This window comes from Bison bison, unplaced genomic scaffold (genome assembly GCF_000754665.1).
Source record: "Bison bison bison isolate TAMUID 2011002044 unplaced genomic scaffold, Bison_UMD1.0 scf7180017864149, whole genome shotgun sequence".
Taxonomy (NCBI): Eukaryota; Metazoa; Chordata; class Mammalia; order Artiodactyla; family Bovidae; genus Bison; species Bison bison.
The window spans coordinates 3,387,341-3,393,776 of NW_011494721.1; the positions used below are offsets into that span (position 1 = coordinate 3,387,341).

The 6,436-nt window shown below is 39.2% G+C and overlaps 1 pseudogene; it reads left to right on the forward strand.

The window, feature by feature from the left end:
* Nucleotides 1–1,817: 1,817 nt before the first annotated feature.
* On the forward strand, nt 1,818–2,487 carry LOC104989297 (annotated as a pseudogene).
* The last annotated feature ends 3,949 nt before the right edge of the window (nt 2,488–6,436 follow it).

Below are 6,436 nucleotides of genomic sequence, written 5' to 3' on the forward strand. Positions count from 1 at the left end.
TCCCTCCCAGCATCAGGGTCTTTTCCCATGAGTCAACTCTTCTCATGAGGTGGCCAAAGTACTGGAGTTTCAGCTTTAGCATCATTCCTTCCAAAGAAATCCCAGGGCTGATCTCCTTCAGAATAGTGTTTTACATAGAGTTAAAACTTTTTTGATATATGAAGAGGCAAGAAAATTAAATTTATAATCAAAGTAGAAAGCAAGTGGATAGAAAAAGATACTTAGATGGTGCATTTGTTTGAATTAGCAGCCAAATACATCAAAATTACTGTTGGGGATATGTTAAATAATTTATAGCCAAAGATGAATCGAATGTTAAAGAGGTAAGGAGTTTCAGAACAGATTGAAATCTCTCTTAAAAGTACCAAATATAAATCTTAGAACTAAAAAGATACAATATTTGAAATAAAATTATTGGAGGGGAATAATGACAATATAGAGAAAGAATATGTACTTGAAGATCAGTAAATAGAAACTAATCTAATCTGAAGCACAGATATAGAAAGGAAGCTTGAAAAAATAGAGCCACAGAGACTTAGGTGGTGATAGTAACAGTCTAAATACAAACCTAAACTTACGAACCTTCTTGAAGTTGTGAGCATGCATCTTGTTCCAGCAAGGAACTGGAACCTGTGCCATCAGTGTCAGGCACAAGCGAAATTGCAGATTGTCCTCCATTTCCTATTGCTGACAATCCTTCAGCTCTACCTTAGCACACCACCTCTCCCTCTTCCAGTCAGTAGCTCTTCTTGCCTATTCACTGGATGCCAGCTCTTGTACTATACTACTGTGCTTTTCAAGGTACCATAGTGTAAGATTAAAAATGCTTTCTTTATTTTTTTATGTTTATTTTTGTGTATTATTTGAGTGAAAAATATTACAAACCCTATTACGGTGCAATACTATAGCCAATAGTGGGGTACCTAGACTAATTTTGTTGGACTTAACCAACAAATTGGACTTACGAATGTCCTCTTGGAACAGAACTGTTTGTATGCAGGGAACCTAATATACATGTAATTGATGTCCCAGGAAGAGAAGTAAAAATGGGAAGAAAAAATATTAACACCAAATAAAATTTTTAAGCTTTTAAAAACATCAGTCCAAGGAGCCAAGAAGAAAGAAATCCCAAGCAGGATAAATACAATAAAAACTACACCAGGTCTCAGCCTGGTGAAAATACTACTAATGATATAAAAAGCAAATATCTCAAAAGCACCCAGTAAGAAAGAGAGAAGGGAGGTAGAAAAAAGAAAAAAGGGAGAGAAAGAAAGAGAACAAGCAATGTATACAGCAGAAGATGAACAGGACAGCTGGTGGAAGAGAGATAGCAATGAAATGGTATCTTTAAAGTGCTTAAAAAAATAAAGTACATTTGCCTGGAATGGTATATACAGTGAAGATATTCTTCAAAAAAGAAGGTAAAATAAAGAAAACAAGACTTAAGGAAAACAAAACTTAAGAGAATCGGGAACTAACAGAGCAGGGTTGCAAGGGTCATCACAGGAAGTGGATCCAACAGAAGAAAATGAGACTGAAAATAATTATTGCCTTGTGTGAATTAATTAGATATTAATTCCAGGGAGATGAAAAGTTAAGGGAGCATATTGTCATCTCTATATTAACCAGTAGAAAACTAATTGAAACAGTGAAAAACAAAATTCTGCATAGGAGGTAGAGTGGAATAGTAAAAACAATCTATTACTATATCATTAATTTAACAGAAAGTAAGGGAGGAGAGATGGAAACTAGGGGTTTGAGGGTTCCTGGCACCATCTTATCCCTCCTTGACCTTTCTGGCCTCTTGCCAGGAAACTATGAAAGAAATAAATGGCATTCTGCACAAATTGAGGCAGAAGATCAAAATCTGAGTAATAGGTGGGTTGACTTTTGATAAAGTGCAAGAGAAGCTGGAAAATGATGTGGTTAAAAAAGATATGATTATGTGTTTTCAGGAAATGGCTTGGTGGCATACAAAGATGGGTAATTCTAATACAAACAGAATATTCAAGGTCACCTGGGTGAGGCCCTAATCCAAGATTTAATCAATTGTCTGAGCTACATTGCAGAAATGAATCTCCTGAAGAAAAGGGGTATTTTTAATGAAATTCTAAATGAGATGTGAATGTGTTCTCTATTGAAAGAAGCTGCAGCCCCAAAGAACACACGGAATTCTTTGTACACTACTAATGAAGAAAAGTTAAGACAAAAAAGATGTAGCAGATCTGGAGAAAGAGTTTGCAAATAAAAACCTCATATTTTCTGTTAGGAGGCCAGATCAGCTTTCATGTCTTTCCTGATAGCTAGAACAAGAGATGTTTCCTGGGATGTGCAGAAAATCATGATTATAAGACTGTTTCTCTCTTTGGAGACATAACCATGGCAAGTAGGAAATACCATGAGATAGTCACAGATCTGAGAACCACAGGCCACACCAAGTCTGTGCCTGAGGACACATGCGAGATCCTTAAAGAGTTCTTGTCCTAATGATCCTTTTCCCCATGGGAAGACAAGGAAGCTGACAGGGTCATTCAGTGGCTAAAACTGAGGTTTCCTCTTATGCTCATGCGCCCCAGTCCAGGCCAGGCTCTCCACAGGGTCAGTCATTTCATGAGTCCTGACAGTGGTATCCCCAGTCAGCCAGGAGAACACTCTCTACCCTGAAACACATGATGCCCTCCATCTCCAAGGCAAGACAAGAGAAGAAAAGACTTGTCAAGAATGGAGCAAAGGAATAACCTCACCCATAGACTTTATCCCCCAATTCCATAGTTTCAATCACAGTACACATGGGTTTGGGAGAAACTTCCTATCCTTCTAGAGGGAGAAAGAAGAAATATGCCTGTACCCTCCCTCTTCATAGGCCATACGATAAATGTAACTGATGTTTATGTTTGGACATTGTACATCAATAACAGAAAGGGGGATGTGAGATGAGAAGGAAAGGACAGGACACTTAAAACAATCTAAGCCTTGGACAAAAGTGTAAAAGCACTTTTTAAAATGGAACATCCTCCCGAGTGTCAGCTAGATGAGGCTTTGAAACTGAGACCACTCTGATCACAGAGGTAGTATTAAGCTCAAGACTGCATGCAGTCTTTGTTTTTTGATCCTGCACCCTGTTTGTGAGATGTAGACCTCAGCATGGACTGCTGACAGAGGACCCACCAAGTGACCACTGACCCCAACTAGTCTGCACTCAGCTCTCCTAGAAGGTGGATCAATTCTATATTCACCACACCTTGAATAGCCCATCTGGATCTCGGTAACCATGGGGATGGGAGGAAATCCAAACCAACAACCTCTGCTAGAGAACTGGCACCAGCAGAATGGTCTTTCCCTTGGATGTACATTCTGGTCCCAGGTCTGAAGAAACTACCTTGGGGTGTTAAATTTCACCAAAAGTGTCTTCTTATTGGACCTGGCTGGCTTCCCAATATCATTATTCACCTCTGGTTTCTCAGATAAGAGTCTGGATAATCCACAGCAATAGGAACTGCAATTCACCTCACTGAAGATTTTTTAATAAAAGGTGTTCATCCAGGCCCTTGTTGTTGTTGTTGTTCAGTTCCTAAGCTGTGTCTGACTCTTTGCAACCCTGGGGACTGCAACACACCAGGCATCCCTGTCCTTCACTATCTCCTGGAGTTTGCTCAAACTCAAGTTCATTGAGTTCATTGATGGTATCCAACCATCTCATCCTCTGTCACCCCCTTCTCCTCTTGCCCTCAATCTTTCCCAGCATCAGGGTCTTTTCCAGTGAGTTGGCTCTTCACATCAGGTGGCTAAAGTTTTGGAGCTTCAGCTTCAGCAGGCCCTCACTAGATTTTGCCTTAAGGGGTGAGAGATGCTGTGATTGGAACCCTCTCTCTTCCCTTCCACATTCTACAAGTTCTTTGTGAAAATGGAAGGCCGTACAAGGTCCCAGTCTAGAACACAGCTGAAGAGAACACCCAAGGTCATTGTTCACACATCAATTTTCAGTATTTGGAACAACTGAGACCCACTAACTATCTACAAATAGGTACTGAGGGCCAGCCTCAGTCCTTAGAGTGGACTCTCCTGGGGATCACCTACCTGAATCCTGGTCTGGGGGAGCCTGTGCTCTGCATCTTCTGCCTCCCAGGCCCCAGTCAGTTGCTTTATCGTGGATTTGCGACTCAGTCTTCTCTTAGCTTGTATTGAGTTGGGGGAAAGAAAGAAGACACATTGACCTGTGTAGTCTGCCTGGCTCAACCACTCTGTTTGCTCTACATGGGATTGTTGTTTCTCAGTGATTCCTAGGCACAACCATCCAGAGGCAACTTTTCTCATAGAATTTATGAGAATTTGCAGTGACCCTTCAAAATTAAAAAAAGTGAAATGAAAAGCAGCAAACTAAAGGCAGTGATGGCTAAACAGTAGACAAAGGACAGATGACAAAAAATAGGGAAAATAGTAAAAAGGTACAATTGAACCCCCAAACATCACTAATTATACAAAATATAAGTGTACTTAGTGCTCTTATTAAGAGCCAAAGATTGACAAATTGGATAAATAAGCAAAATTCTGTCTATATACAGTATGTGTGTCTGCATTCTCAGTCATGTCCGACTGTTTATGACCCCTATGAACTGTAGCCCACCAGGTTCTTCTGTCTATGGAATTTTCCAGGCAAGAATACTGGAGTGGATTGCTGTTTTCTCCTCCAGGGGATCTTCCCAAACCAGGGATTGAAAGCAGGTCTCCTGCATTGGCAGGCAGATTCTTTACCACTGAGCCACCTGCAAAGACATGAGTATACAGTATACATGAGATGAATTTTAAACATAGGAAAGTTGAAAGTGAAAGCATCAGAAAAGATATACTATGTAAGCACAATAAAATAAACTGACATGACCGTACTTATATCAGATAAAGTAGATGTCAGGACACAGGGTATTTCCAGGTATAATGAATATTTATAATTTTAAGAGAATCAATTTAACAAAAGGATCTAAAAATATTAAATGGTTTGTACCTAATAACAGAGCTCAGCAAATCATAAGTAATAACTGTTGGAGCTAAGAGAGAAATAGACAAATCCATCATTATTATTGGGCATACAGTAGGATTTTATTTACATACACAAAACACTAATTTAATTTGAGGCAAATCTCAGTAATGGTTGATCTTGGTGAACGCTTGATTGTAAAGGGGCAAATTATATTTTCTCAGGGTAATGAGATACCTTTTTTCCTTGACTGGGATGGTGGTTACACAGGAGTACACATTTGTCAAACTTCTCAAACTATACACCTGTGGTTTTTACTGCATGCAAATTCCTTTTCAAAAAAAACTTCAAATCAATGCCCAGTATTTACCATAATACCCCTTTTTCACTTACCACATTTAATATTGGATTTTCTACACATTTAAATGTATTATTTCTCCTTTTGGAAATAATACATATTTCCAATACATATTTCTAATACATAGAGTCCTGCTTGAGTTATTTTGGGGGCTTCCCTCATAGGTAAGCTGGAGAAGAATCTGCCGGCAATGCGGGAGACCCTGGTTTGATTACTGGGTTGGGAAGATACCCTGGAGAAGGGAACGGCTACCCAATCCAGTATTCTGCCCTGGAGAATTCCATGGACAGAGAAGCCTGGCAGGCTATAGTCCATGGGGTCACAAACAGTTTGACACTACTGAGCTTTCACTTTCACTTGTGTTATTTATTTATTTTTGCAACTTTGCAGCGCTTTTCCCAATTTGAATAATCAATAAATACCAAGTGAGCAAATAAAAATGAACTCTGAATTTTGAATCCAGCATTGTAGATAGGATTAAGTTTATTCTGCATTGCAGAGCAATGCCAAGTGATGCTAAATTTGGCACACTGCTTATTTTTGTATGGCCCTCAAGCTAGGAATGGGTTTTCCATTGTAACTGGATCAAAAGAAGAAAATATGTGAAAAAATGATATGAAATTCAATGTTAGAAAGCAGAAATGAAGTTTTATTATAACATGGAAAGGTAAAAAGATGAGAAAAGATATACCATACAAACACTGAGGGTGATAAAACTGATATGGTACTAGCATCGTGTAAAGGAGGCTTTGAGGGTACAGGGATTTCCAAATATAACTGAGGCAAATTCATGAAGATGAAATAGACATTTTTAACTGGGCTGATATAGAGCTCAGGAATCTGAATTGTCTTCCCTGATGGCTCAGCTGTAAAGAATCCAACTGCCAATGCTGTTTGATCCCTGGGTTGGGAAGATCCCCTGGAGAAGGGGATGGCAACCTGCTCCAGTATTCTTGCCTGGAAAATCCCATGGACAGATTAGCCTGGAAGGCTATAGTCCTTGAAGTCACAAAGAGTTGTACGCGATTTACGACTAAACATCAACAATGACAACAACAAATCTGAAATTGTACCACACCCTCTGTAAAAAAAAAAAAAAAAAAAAA